We start from the raw sequence: 20,697 nt of genomic DNA, 5'->3' as shown, positions 1-20,697 counted from the left end.
CAATTTAATTAACAATTTTCCTAAGTTTCAATTTTTAAATATCAAGCTTTACTATTTAGTCACCTCCTCAGAAGACTTTCCAGATCATCCTCCTAATTCATGCATTCATTCATTGATCAATTTGCTTATTAAGCAATTTATTGAGCATTGCATCTTATTGGGCACTGTCTAGACTTTGGAATACATCTTTGAACAGAAGAAAGAGGCTTTCCTTCTTGGAACTTACATTCTAGGCAGGGGAGACAGACATTAAACAGACAGGTAAGCAATTTATATCATATGTTAGAAGGAGATATGATCTATGGGAAAGAAAATAGCAGAGTGGGAAAGGGTGGAATTTCCCTTGTGTTGGGTCTCATCCAGTAGATGCCCTTTGAATAAAAATTTGAAAGAGGAGAGAGAGTTAGCCTTGAGGATACTTAGGGGGAAGGGTGTTCCAGGCATATGTATCAGCAGGTGCAAATTTAGTGCTGGGCCTGGTGTATTCAAGAAAGAGCAAAGAAACTGGGACTGAGTATTTCCCTTCACCATTAATGTCCCTTGTTTATTATTTCGTCTGTAGCATTTATCACCATCTGACATAGTATATATCATTTATTTATTTTCTTTTTTCCCTCACTAGAATATAAACTAGCAACATGAGACTTCATTTTTTTCACTGCTGCAACACTATTGCTTGAGTGGCGGGCACATGGTAAGTATTCAACAAGCATTGTTAAATGAAGGAATCAATGAGTGATTCAGAAACCTGAATTAGTGGAACCTAAATATGTTATAAAGTTGCTTTTTTTTTTTTACTTTGCATGTTAACAGTGAGTTATTATAAAGTCATTCTCAAGCATTACTATTCTACTCTTATCCTCGCACATTAATCTATGAAATCACTAGTCTAGCTCCCCTGTGAAGAGCTGAGTCCTAGAGAGAATACATCTCTTGGCAAACTCAGACAGCCAGTTTGTAAAAGAGCTCAACCTGGAATCCTCATTGCCAAGTTTTCTTTCCATCATGACTTTGCATTCCTCTTCTTGTAATTGAATCCAAATGTATTTGCTCTGCTTTTGATCATGAATTTAATGTATTTTAAATTTTTCTTAATTTGGGCAGCTACTACTAGTTATGTCGAGTCAATTTCCAGATCTTCCACCTGTACATTCTCTGTGGATTTAATTTGCCTCATTGTTCCTGGATAGGAAATCCAGCTCCCAAACTATTTAATGATCTCAGTTTCTTAGGATCATTCTAACTTCCCTTCATAGAAACAGCAAGATACTCAGCCTCTCCAATCTTCAGTGTTCTCCTTTATAAAGGGGAGATAATAATGGTATCTTTTCCACTTTTACGCAGATTTAGTGGTATAAACTAGGTAATATACTCAGATTAAGAACTGGCACATAGAAACCCCCTAGAAAATGTTAGCTATTATTATCAAGTACTTTCAGTACTGGTCCTCATAAAAGCTGTGGTAGATAATATTATCTCTGTTTTGAAGTCGAAGAAATTATGTATGACTCAGAACAGTAAAATGACTTACTTAATACCAAAGAAGTACCTAAGCCTTGAAGCTTATCTTTTGAACCTTAAACTAGTAATTTTTTCATCAGATCTTAGTAGAAAATACAGAAGACTTATTTGCATGTCTTCCCTTCTTTTTTCTTTTCTTTCTTTTTTTTAACCAATTTACAGAGACATTAATTCACAAATCCACAAATATGCTGATTCTAATTTCAGGCATTTAGTGCTTTCTTTGGTCCCATGGAAGAAAAACTGTTAAACTGACCAATCTACTAGCAATGCACCCACCCATCTGCCATATTCTAAATATTGAAATAACATTTACCCATAAAAGAAACGCGGTCCCCTTATGGAAATGTCCAATTCCAGGTCTAAGACAAGATGAGTCTGAAATATCTTGTTAAACCATAAAGGAGAAGGCTATCAAAAGCACTCATGAGCCAACTTAAGGAGTGTCTGACTGCCAGAGATGCGAAAATTTGAAAATCACTAAAGAAACAATGGGCTGAAATACATCAAATATGTTTAAATTCATGAGTTTAAAATGATACTTAAAAAAAAAAAAACCTTCATTGACCACCTTTAAAGGATATTAAGGAACCAACTTATCATTCTGAAAACTGGAAAATAATGGTAAAGAACTATTTATTCTGCATTTCTGATATGAACTGTACCCAAGGGTAACTAAATAGTGGAGGAGAGTTAGTTTCTTTTCATTCAAGCCAATAAATGAAGAAGGTATGATAGAATTAGAATATAGCCATTTTGCAATTCCTCTTGAATTAATGGATAGAGATAATGCTCCTCAGTTGCTGCTAACATCACAACAAGGGATTCAACTAGATGTTATATACCAGCAAGTTGAAGTATAAAACATCAGCTAAGGATAACTCTCCCAGAAATCAAACTGAAATCTGATCAGTCCTCTAAATCAAGCTGCCAATTCACAGAAAACATAAGGAATAAAAGAAAATGCTGAACAACATGTCAGGAATGCAATCATCATAATTCAGAACCTAGAGAAATCTACAGGAATAATGTCAATTTTTCAATAAATAAATAGCCAAAAAAAAAGAAGAAGAAGAAAGAATTTACATGTATATCAACATGATCAACATGGGGCTTGCTAAGTAAATTATAGTACATCTGTTAAATGGGATAGCATGCAGTTTTAAAAAGGAATGAAGAATAACACCTGTATACTGATGTCAAAAGATGTCTAAAATAAAATTGTCTTGTTTAGAGATTATTTTGACTGCTGTCTAATCATATTGAGGGAAACTCATGATCTTACACATTAGAAATGTATTTCTAAGCACATTTTAGAAAGACTTCCCGGAGACAGATAAACTAATCTAAAGTTTCTTAAGTACTGGGTTTGGAACCCTAAGTGATACAAATAAAAAAGCCATAAGTAATTCATGAAAACGATAATCTCATCAAGGAGAGAAAACCAGGAAACCATTATGAAGCCATGTATACCAATTATAAAGTAATATCTAGTACTATCATTTTTTTTTGCGATTTTGCTTATTCTAAACCTTGAACAGCAGCTGTTACAGTATTATAATTTTAAACTTATAGAACAAAGATTTAATAATCAGAAAGAAAATTTTGTGCCAAAGAGAATGTTAGTATTGTGCTTTTGTTTTCTACCAGAGAATTAAATATATAAAGATACTGCTACCTTTGTCTTTAATGCTGATCTTAAGAACTTGGAAAAAAATTGAATGTTACTAAAAATTCTTACATGAACTGGACACTTTGTTCCCTTCTGAGTGCCCAGAAGCCATCAATTTTTATTTGTAGTATAACTATAATTGTGCAAACTTAAAATAGCACACTTTTTTCTCTATTTCTGGAAAGTAAAAGTTCTTAGGTTATCATAAGGACTGCTTATTGCATCTGTTGCACTAAGATACCTCGTATGATGGTTAATTTTATGTGTCTACTTGACTGGGCCATAGAGTGCGTGGGTGGTTGGTTAAACATTTATCTGAGTGTGTCTGTGAGGGTTTTTGAATAAGATTAATATTTGAATCAGTACACTGAGTAAAGCAGATTGTCCTCCTCAATGTGAAGGATCACATTCAATCTGTTGAAGGCCTGAATAGAGCAAAAAGGCAGCATAAGGAAGAATTAAGCTTTATCTTTGAGTTGGGACATTGGTCTTCTCCTACTTGGAACTACACCATTAGCTCTCCTGGTCCTGAGGCCTTTGGCTTCAGATTGGAACTGTACCATCGGCTCTCCTGGGTCTCCAGCTTACTCACTGCACATATTGGGACTTCTCAGCCTCTGTAACTGTGAGCCAATTCATTATAATAAATCTCTCTTTTTATATATGATGTATACATATACATATACATATACACACATATCTATCTATCTTTCTATCTATCCATCCATCCAGAGGATACTTCAAAAAGTTCATGGAAAAATAGAATAAAAAGGTCATATGAATCTATGAATTTTTTGAAGTACTCTCTTATATCTATTTCCTATTTTTTCTATTGCTCTGGAAAATGTATAGTAATATACTGAGAAAAATAATTTTCTGCTATCAAATTTTTTGCTATCAATAAAAGACAACAAGTGTTGGCAAGGTTGTAGAGAAACTGGAAAGCTTGCTTACTGTGGTGGGAATAACAAATAGTGCAGCTGCTATGGAAAACAGTATGAAAGTTCTTTGAAAATTCAAAATAGAACTGTTAGTTTTGGAAATAATTTCCACTTCTGGGCTTTTACCTGAAAGGATTGAAATCATGATTTCAAAGAGATATTAGCCCTCCCATGTTCATTGAAGCACTATTCACAATAGACAATATGTGGAAATAACCTAAATGTTGATTCCATAACTTGACATTTATGAATAGAGCTGCAATTAACATGGGAGTGCACACTCTCCTTGACAAACCAATTTTAAATCTTTCAGGTAAATACCCAGAAGTGGGATTGCTAGATCATATGGTAATTTCATTTTTAGATTTTTTCAGGAATCTCTATGCAGTTTTGCAGTTTTTCATAATAATTGTACTAATTTATAGTCCAACACATAGTGTACAATTATTCCCTTTTCTCAATATCTTTGCCAACACTTGTTACCTTTCTTTTTTTTGTAATACTCTTTCTGAGAGGTTTGAGGTGATAGCTCACTATGGTTTTAATTTACATTTCCCTAATGATTAGCAATATTGAGCATTTAAAAATATATATCTATTGGACCTTTGTATGTCTTCTTTTGAGAAAAGTCTATTGAGGTCCCTTGACCATTTTAAAATTGTGTTATTTGTTTTCTTGCTATGGTGTTGTTTGAGTTCCCTATACATTTTGAATATTAAACCCTTAATGGACATATGATTTGCAAATATTTTCTTCCAATTCGTATGTTGTCTCTTCACACTGTTGTTTCTTTTGCTGTGCAGAAGCTTTTTAGTTTGATGGAATTCCATTTGTCTATTTTTACTTATAGTTTGAGATAAGGGGCCAATTTCTTTCTTCTGCATGTGGAGATCCAGTTTTTTGGCCACCATTTATTGAAGAGATACTCATTTTGCCATTGTGTATTCTTGGCACATCAGTCATAAATCAATTGACTGTGCATGTTTGGGTTCATTTCTGGACCCTCTATTCTGTTTTATTGGTGAATATGTCTATTGTTATGCTAGTACCTCTTTTGCTCATGATTATTTTGGATGTTTGGATTTTGTTTGTTTTGTGGTTCCATATAATTATTAATATATACATTTTTTTCTATAAAAAATGAAATTGGAATTTTGATAGGGATTGCATTGAATCTGCAGATCACTTTGGATAGTATAGATGTTTTAACAATATTAATGCTTCCAATTCATAAACACACGATATCTGTTCACTTATTTGTATCTTCCATTTCGTTATCCAATCTTTTGTAGTTTTTGGTGTAAAGGTTTTTTAAGTCTTTGGTTAAATTTATTCCTAAGTATTTTATTTTTTTGTATCTATTGTAAATGGAGTTCTATAATTGACAAAACACAGTTTGTTGTTAATGTATAGAAACCTTACTAATTTTTGTGTGTTAATTTTGTATTCTTCAACTTTACTGTATTCATTTATCAGTTCTAACAGTTGTTTGGTGCAGTCTTTAAACTATATATGATCATGTAGCCAGCAAACAGTGATGATTCTATTTCCTTTTCTATTTGTATGACTTTTATTTATTTCTCTTGCCTAATTGCTCTGGCAATGACTTCTAATATATGTTGGATAGTGTATTAATCTGTTTCTGCTGCTTATAACAAAATACTTGGAACTGGGTAATTTATAAGGAAAACAAAATTTATTGCTTACAGTTTGGGAGACTGGGAAGTCCAAAGTACAGGCAACAGATCTAGTGAGGGTCTTGGTGGTGGTGACAGTGACCCAAGGGTGTCACATTGTGAGAATGGCAGAGCAGAGAGAGACTAACCTCTCATGTGTTCTTCTTTCAAAGTCCTCAGAACCATGCCCCTGACCACCATTATTAATTCATTTACTACAGCATGGTCATAGAATCTAATCATCTGTTCAAGGCCCCACCTTTCAATTACCATAATAGGATTTTCCACACTCAACATTTACAGAGGGGATTAAACCTCATTGAGGTTGAGGGAACGGGGGCATCCAATCTACAGCAAATAGTCATAGTAGGCATCCTTGCCTTGTTCCAGATCTTAGAGGAAAGGCTTTCAACTTTTCACCACTGAATATAATGTTAGCTGTGGGCTAATCATATATAGACTTTATTGTGTTGAGGTACATTCCTTCTATATCTAATTTGGTGAGAGTTTTTATCATGAAAGCAGGTTCCATTTTGTCAAATGCTTTTTCTGCATCTAATGAGACAATCATAATATGGTTTTTGTCTTTCATTCTGTTGATATGACACATCACACTTATTGAGCAGTTCATATTAAATCATCCTTGCATCCCAGGGATAAATCCCACTGGGTCATAGTGTATGATGCTTTTAATATGTTCTTGAATTCACTTTAGTAGTATTTTATTGAGGATTTTTGCATTAGTTCATAAGAGATATTGGCCTATAGTTTTCTTGTCTGGCTTTGGTATCAGATTAATGATTACCTTATAAAGAGTTTGGAAGTATTTTCTCCTCTTTGACTTTTTGGAAGAGATTGTGAAGAATTGATATTAGTTCTTTAAGTGTTTTGTACAATTCATCAGTGAAGCTGTCAGATCCTGGACTTTTCATTGATGAAAGATTTTTTAAATTTCCAATTCAAAGTCCTTACTTGTTATTTGTAGGATACCCAATTTGTTGGTGTATAATTGTTCATAATAATCTATTAGGATTCTTTGTATTTCTGTGGTATCAGAAATTTCTCTTTTTTAAAAATTAGTCTTGCTAAAGTTTTGTTGATTTTATTTTTTCAAAAAAACCCCTTAGTTTTGTTAATATTTTGTATTTTTTCCTAGTCTCTCATTTTTCTTCTGACCTTTATTACTTCTAATAAATTAATTGATAATACCAATAAATTTATTAGAAGTAATAAAATAAAAGTAATTTATTGGAAGTAATTAAATTATCCAAAGTAATTTATTGGAAGTAATTAATTTATCTAATAAATTAATACCAATTAATTTATTAGAAGTAATAAAATAAAAGTAATTTATTGGAAGTAATTAAATTATCCAGTGGGGGGCTGGATGGTTAGCCCAGTTGATAAGAGCATGGTGCTCATAACACTAAGGTCCAGGGTTCAATCCTTGTTCCGGGCACTCATCAAAACCAAAAGAAAGCGAAAACAAACAAACAAAAAACAAAACAGCAGAGACTGTGATAAAAGGCACGTGAGAGAAGATTAGTAGATTCATTGGACATACAGACTAAAGTATTGGCTGGCTAGTTTCCCAGAGAAAATCTGAAAAAGGCACAGCTTGGAGGAGTCAGGACAAATTTTGAACACTGGTCTTAGGAACTATTCCTTCAAAAAAGAGTGAATTTGATTGTATTACGCTATAAAGCAATTTATTTTTCAGGGCATTGTTGACAACAAAAGAGCAATTAGTCATGAATTAGTGGAGCTCAATAGCTGGGCATGGTCAGAGAAAGAGGTAAATTGAGACCTGAGAAAATCATGGTAAACTCGGATTGATTGTAGCATACTATAGGCTGTGATTCCCGAGGAGAAACATCAGAGGCCTTAAACTACTGAGAGAAATACACATCACTACTAAAACATCCAGGCAGTCATGAAACAAATAAGTAACAATGAGAAGCCGTTGGGTGGGTAGGGAACAAGTACCTAGAGTTACTGCAAAGTATTATCTAAAGTGTTCAGTTCCCAAGAAAACTTTCATGACATGCAAGAAATAGGAACAACTGACCCATACAGTGAAGAAGAAAAAAAGGAAGCAATAAAAGCTACTTGTGACATCTAGTCCTGTGAGAACAACCAGATGACAGACTTCAAAGTAGTCATTATAAATATATTTTAAAAACTGAAGTCAACCATGATTAAAGAAATAAAGGAAGACATTGTGGTAACATCTAAACAAATAGAGAATATTAATAAAGACATAGAAATTATAAAAAAGAACTAATTGGAAATTATAGAGTTGAAAATGCAATAACTGAAGTGAAAAATTCTCTAGAAAGGCCCAATAGTAGATGAAAACTAGCAGGAGAATTAGAAAATTTGACAATAGAGATTAAGCAATTTGAAGATCAGAGAGAAAAAAAGAATGAAAAAGGAAGAGACCTTCAGAGAAATGTTGGACTATTAAATAAGCCAAAATATATGTAATGGGAGTACCAGCAGGAGAATAGAGAAAGAGAAGGGCCAGAAAATATATTCAAATAAATAATGGCTGAAAACACCAAAATTAAAACAAAACAAAACAAACTCTGATCTACACTCCAAGAAAGTTCTACAAACTCCAAGTTGGATGAATGCAAAGATATCTAAAAAAGACACACATTGTAGTGTAATGCTGAAAGACGAAGACAAAAGAAAATCTTAAAATCAACAAGAGAAAAATGACTTGTCACTAACAAAGGAATCTCAATAAGATTAAGAGCTGACTTTTCATAAGAAATAATGGAGTCCAGTAGACAGCGAGATAACATATATAAAGTTCACAAAAAAATTGTCAACAAGAAATCCCATATTCAGCAAAGCTATATTTCATTTATTTATTTAGAAAAATTTTTATTGAATCATAATTGATTATACATATTTTGGGGGTCCAATGTTGACATATGTGGATCAAATCAATATTACTAGTATATATATTGTTATAAATTGTACTTATCCTTTATGTCCCTTGTCCAATCTCTCCCCATCCCCTTCTTTGTCCCCACTCCCACCACTGATAACCCTAGATTTCTTCTCTCCCTCTGAAAGAGTAATGGTTACTCTATTGATTTGTTGCCTAGATGATCTGTCCAATGCTTAGAGGTGTGTTCAGGTCCCCCAATATTATCGTAGAGCAGATGCTTCTTTTGTCACTCTGGAATGGGCTTTGTGGAGAGAGACATCCTCTTCTTTTCTTTGGTCTCTGCTCATGACTCTCCTTGTGTCAATGCACTCCAGTGGCTGGTGGACCATCTGCATGGTGGTTGTGACATCTAGCCACTTTTGTAGCAGCTGCGGTTACTGTGGTGGCTGTGATGGGCCACCCACATGGAGGTGATGTTTTTGGCATGCTTCATGGCACTGGCTGTGTGCCTGGTTATGGGCAGGGTGTCTGGTTCCCAGCTCCATACCTTGGACCCCTGGGTGGGCTCTGAGGCACTGGTGGTATACCTGGTTGTGGGAGGGGGAGTCCAATCCCAGATCCATGCCTTGGGCCCACAAAACTATATTTAAAAAATGAAAGTAAAATAAAGACAATACCAGGTAAACAAAAACTGAGAGTTTGTTCACAGCAGACGTGCCTTACAAAAAATACTAAAGGAAGTTCCTCAGACTAAAGGCAAGTGAACCCCACACAGTAATTTGAATCCACATGAAACAACAAAGAACACTAATAAAATCACTATGTAATTATAAAAGACAGTATAAATGCATATTTTTTTCTTTTTTCCCTTCTTAACTGATTTAAGAAACCACTGTATAAAATGATATGTGTGTACTATATTCTTGGACCTATAGAGTATAGAAACATAATATGTTTGCTAATAACAGCACAAGGAAGATGGACAGAAGCAGAGCTGCCCTGGACTACGGAAATGACACCAGATAGTAACTTGAATCCACAGGACAAATGAGAAAACTGGTATGAGAAAGTAAAATATTAATACAAGGGATATAAATAAATAAGCTTCTTTAAAAGAAATTATATAAAGTAATAAGCATAACAATATATCATTTGGTTTATAATATTTATAGATGCAATGTATAATAATAATACCAGAAAAAGGGGAAAAAGAGAATAAATCTATGTAAGAGTAATGTTTCTATATCTCACTGGAATTTAGTCTTAATCTGAAGCTAAAATTATTATGGTGAACCCTATAGCACCACCAAGGAAAAAAATTCCAAAAAATATAGTATAAAAATATAAAGAAAATTAAAATGCTACATTATAAAAATATTTACTTAATGTAAAAGGAAGGGGAAAGGAGAATAGAGTAACAGAATAGTCATGAGATACATAGATACATAAGAAACAAAAAGTAAAACAGCAGACGTAAATCCAACTATATCCGTGATAACATTAAGTGTGATTGAATTAAGTAATTCAATCAAAAGGCAGAACTTTTCAGAATAGATTAAAAATAAAACAAGATCCCACTCTGCACTGTCCTCAAGAGACATGCTTTAGTTTAAAAGTTATGAATAGGATGAAAGTGAAAGGATGAAAAACATGTACTATGCAAACAGCAACCACATGAAAGCTGGAATGGCTATACGAATATCAGACACAATAGGCTTAGAAACAAAACAATTACTAAAGACTAGGAGGAACATTTTATAATAACAAAAGGGTCAACTCATCAGAAAGATATAACAATTATAAGCATGTATATGCCTAAAAACAGAGCACCAAAATCCATGAAGCAAAATCTGACAGAAATGAAGAGAGAAATATACAATTCAACACTAACAGTTGGACACTTCAAAACTCCATGATCAAAATTGAATAGATAAACTAGGCAAAAGATTAACCAAGAAGTAGAAGACTTGAACAGCTTTATAAACCAAGTTTATCTAACAGACATCTATAGACCACTCCACCTAAATAAAGAAGAATATACATTCCTCTCAAGGTACACATAGATCATTCTCCAGAACAGATCATATGCTAGGCCTTAAAACAAACCTCAATAAATTTAAAAGTATACAAGTAATATAAAGTATGTTCTCCAATAATAATGGAATAAAATTAGAAATAAATAATAGAAATAAATTAAAGAAACAAACAAATATGCAAAAATCAATGAGGAAACTCCTAAACAACCAATGGGTCAAAGATATAACACAGGAGAAATTAGAAGATATTTTGTGATGAATGAAAATAAAGACACAACACACCCAAAATTCTGGGATGTAGGTAAAATAGAGCTGAGTAAGAAATGTACAACTATAAATGTCTATATTTTTAAAAATCTCAAATAACCTCACCTTCACCTTAAGACAATAGAAAAAGAAGAGTAAACTAAACTTAAAGCAAACAGAAGGAAACATATAATAAAGATTAGAGTGGAAATTAATAAAATAAAGAATAGAAAAAACAATAGAGAAACTCAATGAAACCAAAGCTGGTTCTTTGAAAAGATAAGAAAGTTAACAAACCTTTAGCTAGATTGACAAGAAAAAAAAAAAGACAACAAAAAAACCCCAAATTACTAAAATTAGAAATAAAAGAGAAGATATTACTAGTGACATTACAGAAACATAAAGGATTATAAAGGAAAACTATGAAGATTTGTATAATAACAAGTTAGATAACTTAGATGTAATGGACAAATTTCTAGAAGGACACAAACTATTGAAACTGATTTAAGAAGTAGACTAACTCAATAGACCTATAGCAAGTAAAGAGATTAAATGTGGACTACTACTACTACTAATGATGATGGTAAAACTAACCCCAAAGAGAAACTCAAGCCCAAATAGGCTTACTAGTGAATTCAGCCAAATATTTAAAGAAGAATTAACACTATTTTTAAAGAAATTCTTCCAAAATATATAAAAGAAAGGACCACTACTCAGCTTATTCTGTAAGACCAGTATTACACTAATACCAAAATCAGAAACAGGCATCACAAAAAAATCTATTGACCAATGCATTTTATGAATATGGACAAAAAATTCATCAACAAAATACTAGCAAACCACATCCAGCAACACATTAAAAGAATTATACAACATGATCAAGTGGGATTTGTCCCCAGAATCGAAGGTTGGTTTATCATCCAAAAAATCAATTAATGTAGTGCATGATATCAGTAGAATAAAGTACAAAACCCATATCATGATTTCAATAGATACAGAAATAGCACTTGACAAATTTCAACACCCTTTCCTGATAAAAACACTCAAGAAACTATAAATAGAATAGCGTTTTCTCAGTCTGATAAAAGGAATCAACAAACCCCCATAGCTAACATACTTAGTGATGTAAGACTGGATGCTTTACCCCTTAGATTAAAAAGAAAACAAGATGTCTGTTTTTTGCCACTTCTATTTAACAGTAATCTGGAGTTTCTAGCCAGGTCAATTAGGTAAGAAAAATAAGTAAAAGGCATTCAGATTAAAAAGGAATAAATAAATCCATCTTTATTTGCACATGACACGGTCTTATATATAGAAAATTCTAAAGAATTTAAAAGCTATCAGAACAAATAAATGAGTATAGTAAGGATTAATATATAAAGATCAATTGTATTTTTATATAGTTTCAATGCACCATCTGATAATGAAATTAAAAAATCAATTCCATTTATAATAGCATAGAAAAGAGTAAAATATTTAGTAATAAATTTTATTTTATTTTGGTGGCTGGCTGGAATGGGGATACAAGGCCATGACCTTGGTGATATAAGGCTGTGCTCTAACCAACTGAGCTAACTGACAAGTCCTGGTAATAAATTTAACAAAAGAAATGCAAAACTTATACTCTGAAAAAATACTAAATATCATTGAAAGATATCAAAGAAGATAAATAAGTGAAAAAATCTCATGTTCATGGATCAGAAGATTTAATATTGTTAAAATCCCAACACTTTCCAAATTGACCTAGAGATTCAACATGATCTTTATCAGAATCTCAGCTGAATTATTTGTAGAAACTGACAAACTGATTCTAAAATACATATGGAATTATAAGGAACCAATACGATCTTGACAAAGAAGAACAAAGTTGAAGAACTTGGACTTCTCAACTTCAAAACTTACTACAAAGCAACTTTAATCAAGAGAGTGAGGGTGGGACTAGCCTAAGGATTGATATGTAGATCAATGAAATAGAACTGATAGTTTATTGAAAGCTCAGAAATAAACCCATGTGTCTGATTTTTTGACAAGAATTCCAAGACTATTGTTTTTTCAACAAATGGTACTGGGAGAAATGGACAGCTACATATAAAAGAAGGACTTTGAGCACCTGCTTCACACTAAACACAAAAATTTATTCAAAATAGATCAAAGAACTAAATAAAAGAGCTAAACTCATAAAATTCTTGGAGTAAATCTCCAAGAACTTGTATGTGGCGATGGATTCATAGACATGACACAAAAATCATGAACAAAAGAAAAAATAGATAAATTGGACTTTATCAAAATTGAAAACCTTTGTGTTTTAAAGGACACTATCAACAAAGTGAAAAGACAATGCACAGATTGGGAGCAAAATTTTGTAAATCACATATCTGATAAAAGACTTGTGTCTAGGATATATAAAGAACACAACTCAATAATAAAAATACAAATAACTCAGTTAAAAAAATGGTCCAAGGATTTGAATAGACATTTCCCTGAACAAGTTATACAGATCACCAATAAGCACAGGGAATGATGCCTAACCTTACTAGCACTTAAGAAAATGTAAATCAAAACGATGATGAGATACCTTTTCACACCCACTAGGCTGGCTATAATCAAAAAGTCAGGTCATAACAAGTGTTGACAAAGATATGAAGAAACAAGAACCCTCATACAGTGCGGGTAGGAATGTAAAATGGTGCAGCTGCTTTGGTGAACTTTCTGGCTATTCCTCAAACAAACAGAGTTGCCATATAAACAAGCATTTCCACACTTAAGGTATATACCAAAGAGAAATTAAAATATATGTCCATACAGAAACTTTACACAAATGTTTATAGCAACATTATTCATAATAGTGAAAAGGTGAGAACAACCCAAATGTCCATCACCTGGTAAATAGACAAACAAAATGTGGTATATTCATACAATGGAATATTGTTTGGCCATAAAAAGGAATAGGTACTGATACATGCTACGACATGGAAAGAACTTGAAGAATTATGCTAAGTAAGGAAGCCAGTAACATAAGACACATAATTAATTGTATAATTCCATTTTTATGGGAAAATCTATAGAGACATAAAGTGATTGCTTAGGGCTGGGGGGTGATGTAGGGAAAGGAGGGTAATAACTAAACAGTACAGCATGTCCTCCTGAAGTGATCAAAACATTCTAAAGTTGGGCTGACCCCGTGGCACACTCAGGAGAGTGCGGCGCTGGGGGCGCAGCGATGCTCCCGCGGCGGGTTCGGATCCTATATAGGGATGGCCGGTGCGCTCACTGGCTGAGCGTGGTGCCGACGACACCAAGCTAAGGGTTGCGATCCCCTTACCGGTCACAAAAAAAGACAAAAAAAAAAAAAATGTTCTAAAGTTGACTGTGTTGATGATTGCACAAATGTGTGAATATACTAAAATGCACTGAGTTGTATACTTAATTGGGTGAATTGTATGATATGCAAATTATATCTTCATAAAGCTGTTTGGAAAAACCCATAAGCTTTACTTCCAGAAATACTGATTTAATGTATTTGGTATGGGACAAGGGCCCTGGTTTTGTTTGCTTAGGTTTCATAGGTGATTCCAGTGTTAAAAAATAGACTACACATTAAGTTTTCTGGGTTAATTACTGGCTACCCTACAGCACAAGCCATATAACTTTAAACAGATTACAGGAGAGTGTAGAAGAATAGCAAAAATGGCTTAATGCATCCTAAGGGTTTACTCTAGAATCTTGCTATTTAAGAGTGTGGTCCTGGGACAACAGCACCAGCACCACCTGGGAGCTTGTTAGAAATGTGGACTCAGGCTCCACTCCAGACTTTCTGAATCAGTATCTGCATTTTGCAAGAGCCCAGGTGACCTGTAAGCAGTTTAAAGTTTGAGAAGCTCTGGTCTAGAGAATCTTCCAGCACACAGAGTAGCTTTTTCTCCTCCAACTGGAGACATTTCTCCTCCAACTGGAGCAGTCCTGGTGCATCAGTGCACCAGGACTGTTCACAAGACACGACAACTTCCAGTGGGAAAGCTGAGACCTTCATATTTGTCATTGCCACCATCTGAGAGATAAAAGAGAGTGTTTTGTTTTTGTTTTTTAATCCCAACTTTGGGGTTGTTGCCCTGACACTCACATCTCCCTTGAAGCAACACTCCTCAGCCTCTCATTGAGAGGGCAGTGTCAGAATGGTCATAACAGGAATTTGCAGTGAGGAAAACTGCACCTTCACAGTACCTTTATGCAATTTCGATTTATGTAACACATGCATTGCATTTCTTTCAGACTGTATCTGGCTTCATTCCTAGGTCACCTGGGTTCTTTATTCTTAAGAAAAGTAAGGCTGTTTGGGAATCAAGTTCAGGTCCAATTCCATATACAAGAGAAACTACCTCTTTCTAAAGTCACCCAACACTGGAGTTGGGTGTGAGAAGTCTCTATCTCTTTTTCAGTGTAATTCTACATCTAGATTTCTTAACTATTTTTGCTAACACCTCTAAAATATGGTATACTTTTCTTAGAAAACTGCACATCTATCCACGTAATATAAGGATATTCAGGGACCTCTTCCCCTAGAGCCAATCCAAGTGGACAGGTAATACTAGACAAAAGTAGCCTTTTTTGAGGGGGCAGTTGTTAGAGTGAGAGTCCAGTTTTTCTAAGTAAGTTTTTAAATTCAGCCTGTAATCATGTTAACAACCAAACTGAAGTTCAGGTGTTTAGTTTAATAATCACCTCACAGCTTCTTCCTAGATATAATATCACCCATGGATAATGACATTACAAAGATTGTAATATTAAAAAAATGCGCTTAATGTAAAAATTATACTAAAACATTGTCTTGACATTTTAAGGAAAAAAAACACACTAGAATATAGTAGCTTCTTGGAGTCATCATGAATTTCAACCTTTACTGTTTTGTAGATATAGCTTCTACTACTTAGCTGAGTCTTTTTTTTTTTTTTAATCAATTAGGATCATTTGTTTTCTTGTCATTAGCATTTATTCATAAATTTGGAATCCACCTTCCAGGAAGTACAACAAGACTCCTTTTTTATAAAAAGATGAAGCAGGCTTTCTTCTCCTGTTTCAGAGCCCATTATTTGTTTACTTTTTAAATTTTTTGTCACTGACTTTATTGGTATTTGATTTTTATCATTCAAAACGGTGCCTATGCTTTGTCAATTAGTGAATGTCTCTACATATGAAACAAGAATGGGTTCCTACCCATGTATCTGGGGTTGTTTTTATTATCCTGCCACTTCCTCTTTGAGGGACAAGGACCCCATTCTCTGTTGAGGTTGATGGGCTCTTGACTAAACCAAACACTATAAATACTGATATCAAATTAGTTTTCTAAAGATTAATTTCAATCAGTGCCATTCCTCTGTTTATAATGCCACGTGCATGCCAGATAAAGTAGAAACTCTTTATCTTATTGTTAAAATCTTCACAATTTGATTCTATCCTACATGACTAGCCTTATCTTCCAGTACTCAAACATCACACTGTTTTCCTGGACTATAGTAAATTGTTTCCTCTCACTGTCCCTCACTGCTCTCAGTACTACTTCCATCTCTGTCTGTTGAAATCAAAATTGCTAATTATTTTTGCCTTGAAACCTTTTTTTTTTGCTGTTATATTTGTATGCCATCTCTCTAATCTGTGGATTTATTTAGCATATTGTTTACTTTTATACCTTTTTTAAAAATCAAATTTTACATTGTTCAACAGTTATTTTTATATGTCTCTGCCATGGGTTGAATTGTGTCCTCCAGACTTCTTGGTATTAGAAACTTAACCCCCACTGTGACAGTGGTAAGAGAGAGAGGGAAATCCTAATATGGTAACTGAAAGAGGGGACCTTGAAGAGATGATTAGATTGTGAGGATCATGTCCTAGTGAATGGAGTCATTCATTGATGGTTTAATGGTGGACATGGGTATGGTCTTGACGGTTTTAAAAGGAGAGCACATGAGAAGTTCTCTCTCTCTCTTGCTCCTGCCATTATTCCTCATGTGACACTCTGCATTGCTGTAGAGTCACCACCAAGGTCTTCACCAGATGTTTTCCCTGGACTTTGGACTTCCAAGCCTCTAAAACTGTAAGCAATAAATAATATTTCTTTTTACAAATTACCCAGTTTTAGGTATTTCTGTTATAAGCATCAGAAACAGACAAATACACTGTCCTGGTGACCTGGCAATACAAAGTGGGAAGAACGTCATTCATCTTGTTTGCCCCAGAACACTGCCCAAAGAGTGGTACTTAACCAATGCTGTAATAAATATTTGTTTAATGAATAAAAGATCATTCAGCTTAATGCAGCAAGCATCGTTAAGGATCTTTCTTGTGCATAAAATATACTCAGTATTGTGAAGATTACAAAGATTAATAAGACTTCATCTCTTCTCAAAAGGAATATAGTTAAGTGAAAAGATACAGAGGTAATTCAAAATAGATTATGAAAAGTTCTGTAAAAGAAGTACAAGCAAAATGCTATGTGAGCAAAGGTGAGAGGATGATTGAGTTTAAACACACTCATACACACACACACAAAACAAATGTAAGTTTAGGAACTTATTTATAGGAAATGGAAGGGAAAATCCATGGTAGGTCATGCTGTTGTTTGTACCTAAACTTTTACATGACAGTATTTTTTATTATTAAGGTTAAATCATCACATACTACATGACAGTTTATTTTGGTTCTTCTATATGTTTGATATCCTATGAAAGAAAGACTAGCAGGACAGCCCCTGCTATTCTTTGTGTAATTATTCTATGACAATTACACTTGGAAAGATATAGTCATAGAATACTATTTTATGGCATCTCAAATGTGAGAGCACTAGCCTAACAATATCCATGCTTTATAATCACATTTTTGCATAAAATTATATAATCATTTATGCCATACTTCTGCCAATATGTTCCTACCTAAATATGTGAATATATTTTACATTAATTTTATATTTATCAGTCTTGGTCCTTGATGGCAATGTCCATGTCTAATCTACAGTCTGTATTTGCATAATATTCAGTACAATGAAAGCTAGTGTTTTTTAGATACTTGTTGAATTCAAATGAAGTGATAAGCACTGGTGAGTTAGTGTCCACAAAGCATTTTTTTGCTCTGTGGTACCAGGTACAGGTATAATTTTTACTGGTTAATAAATTGTGACTTCTCAGAAAGTAGGGTGGGCTTGGTATGAACTTTTAAAAGTTTCCACCAAAAAAGATGTCAGGAGATATTTGGCGGTAATCTCAAAGTGATGTGAGCAAATAGTCCAGTCATATGTCTTGTGTTTGACTTACTTTCTCAAACCTAGGGAACACCATTTCAATGTGACTGCACTGTCTTAGAATCTTTGGCATTTAACAAGTCATTTCTGAACCTTCTTCATGAGAAGTCTTGCTGAAAATCACATGAACGTACATAAGATTCAGTTTAAAAAGGGAACAACCAAAAAGTCATTCATAGAAGCTACCTTTCACACTGAATTAACCTCAGGAATTGGACACTGCTCATCCGACCTGTTTATGCTGCTTGTAAAAGCCTGCACTGCCATGAAAGTTACAATTCCTAGCTGCCTTAGTACCAGGCCAGATAAACTCCATGTAACTTTCATAAAAGATTTTAGAAATCCACAGCCTGAGCAAACTGTCTCTTCAAATGTGAAGAAATATGTATTTTGAACTGATTTCTCAGCTTGATATTTACCTTACAAGATAAAAGTTTTACTTCATTAAGAGGACTAAGACATTTCTTTAGTGGAGCCTATGTATTCTTCAAGAAGAAAATATTCTGAGATGTTAATGAGAGTCAATATCAGGGACTATCTTCTAATTACACCAGAAATATGGCAAGGATGTCTTTTGTTAGTAATGGTGCAAGACTAAATGCTGTGTTCCTTAACCAATACAGAGTGTCTCCTTTTCAGTCCATCATAGTGCCCTTCCTTGGGGGGGCAGGTAGTAAGTTCTCGTTCTATTAGTTCCTGAGCGATCTGATTGTTAAAAGGAGCCTGGCATCTCCCCTTCCTCTCTCTCTCTTGTTTCCTCTCACCATGTGATCTTGCACCGAACTGCTGCCTGCCATTTTCTGACATGAGTAGCAGCAGCCTGAGGCATGCCAGATGCACCTGTCCCAGAATCTTGAACAAACCTCTGTTATTTATAATTACCTAGTTCCAGGTATTTTCATTATAAGCAACAGAAATGGACTAATACAAGCTGCAAGTCCCAGCTCTCTAATCTTGCCTTGGTCTTCCTGGTGACCAACCCTTATCCTGAAGCTACCTAGGGGCTGCCAGCCATCAGTCAACTCATTATCATACAAAAAGTCACCACTTTGGAGATTCTTAGGATTTTAGAAGTTGTATGGCAGGAAAGAGACAGGAACAAAAATGAAGACCAAATACATACTGTTTCAAAATACCACAAGTACCATGTCTGTTTTTAGTACAAAGGGAAAATTTTCCTTCCAATATCTTTACCTGAGCACGGAACAGTCTTTGACCTTATATAGAAGTTTTTCGAGGCCCAAATGAACTTACCAGAAGAGGTAAAATGATACTGTTTTTCTGGTGATGGATATTATACTCTTTCATTCTACCTTCCATAGTTGGATCACCAGGTGCTCATATTGGAAGGAATAAAAAACCAGTCCAGGTTTTTTTCACACTTTATAATGTTGACAAACCAGACTACTTAACAAGACCAGGCTTTGGAAAACTGGTGTAAGGGAGAATCTTGTTTTAAAAAGGACATTGTTCAGATTTTAGAACATACCAGTCTCAAGATTAATCATTTCAGTACTCAGCACTCGTACTCTGCCAAATTTGTCAAAGAGCTGTCATTATTCGCTTGTAACTTGACTATACATAACATTTAACACAAAGTATACTCAGTTGAACCTGTTTAGTTGTTTTGAGCCAGGCAATTGAGGAGCCACTCTTTTAGCGCTGTTTAAACTTGTCTGACGAATGTGATGCTTATTATATTTATTTACAATTTATTGAGTGTTAACTGAAGATGTGCTAGGCCTGTGTAAGCCCTTTTCTATGCATTGTATCATTTTATCTTCACAACAAGACTATGAAGTAGGCACCATAATAATCCTTATTTTACAGATGATGAAGATAAAGCAAAACCAGGTTAATAAATTTGCCCAGGGTCACCCAGATAGTAGTCTAAGACTTAAAAACCTTGAGAGATTCCCAAGTTCATGCAGCTAGTCATTGATGTAACTGGGACTCCACTCAGGGCAAATGATCCCCAGAACCCATTAACAGGTATACCTTTCTGTCCCTGATTAGTTAACGAATTGTTGAGTAAGATTGAGGCTAGGGTATGTTAAGTCTCAACTGGCCAGTTATTCAGTGGTATGAAACAGCGTGTGAAACTTATGTTACAAAAAACAGAATAATTTTGCTTGTTAAAGTAAAAAAAGATAAAATAATTCCTATCTCTTTTTGTTTTGTTCTTTTTTAAAAATTGCTTATTGCAATGAAATAATTCACATATGAATGAATTTGTCCCTTTATATTTTGACTGTCTTATAATTTTACAGAAAACTTGCATGGACCTAGAAAATTATATGGAGAATACACTGAATCCTTACATACTCAATGTCACTCTAGCAGCTAAACTGTGTAGCCAAGGGCTTTGTCAGGAACAAGGAATGTGTACAAGGAAACACTGGAATTCAAGTGACT

This window comes from Cynocephalus volans, chromosome 6 (genome assembly GCF_027409185.1).
Source record: "Cynocephalus volans isolate mCynVol1 chromosome 6, mCynVol1.pri, whole genome shotgun sequence".
Lineage (NCBI taxonomy): Eukaryota > Metazoa > Chordata > Mammalia > Dermoptera > Cynocephalidae > Cynocephalus > Cynocephalus volans.
Note: the sequence above shows the minus strand (reverse complement) of the source record.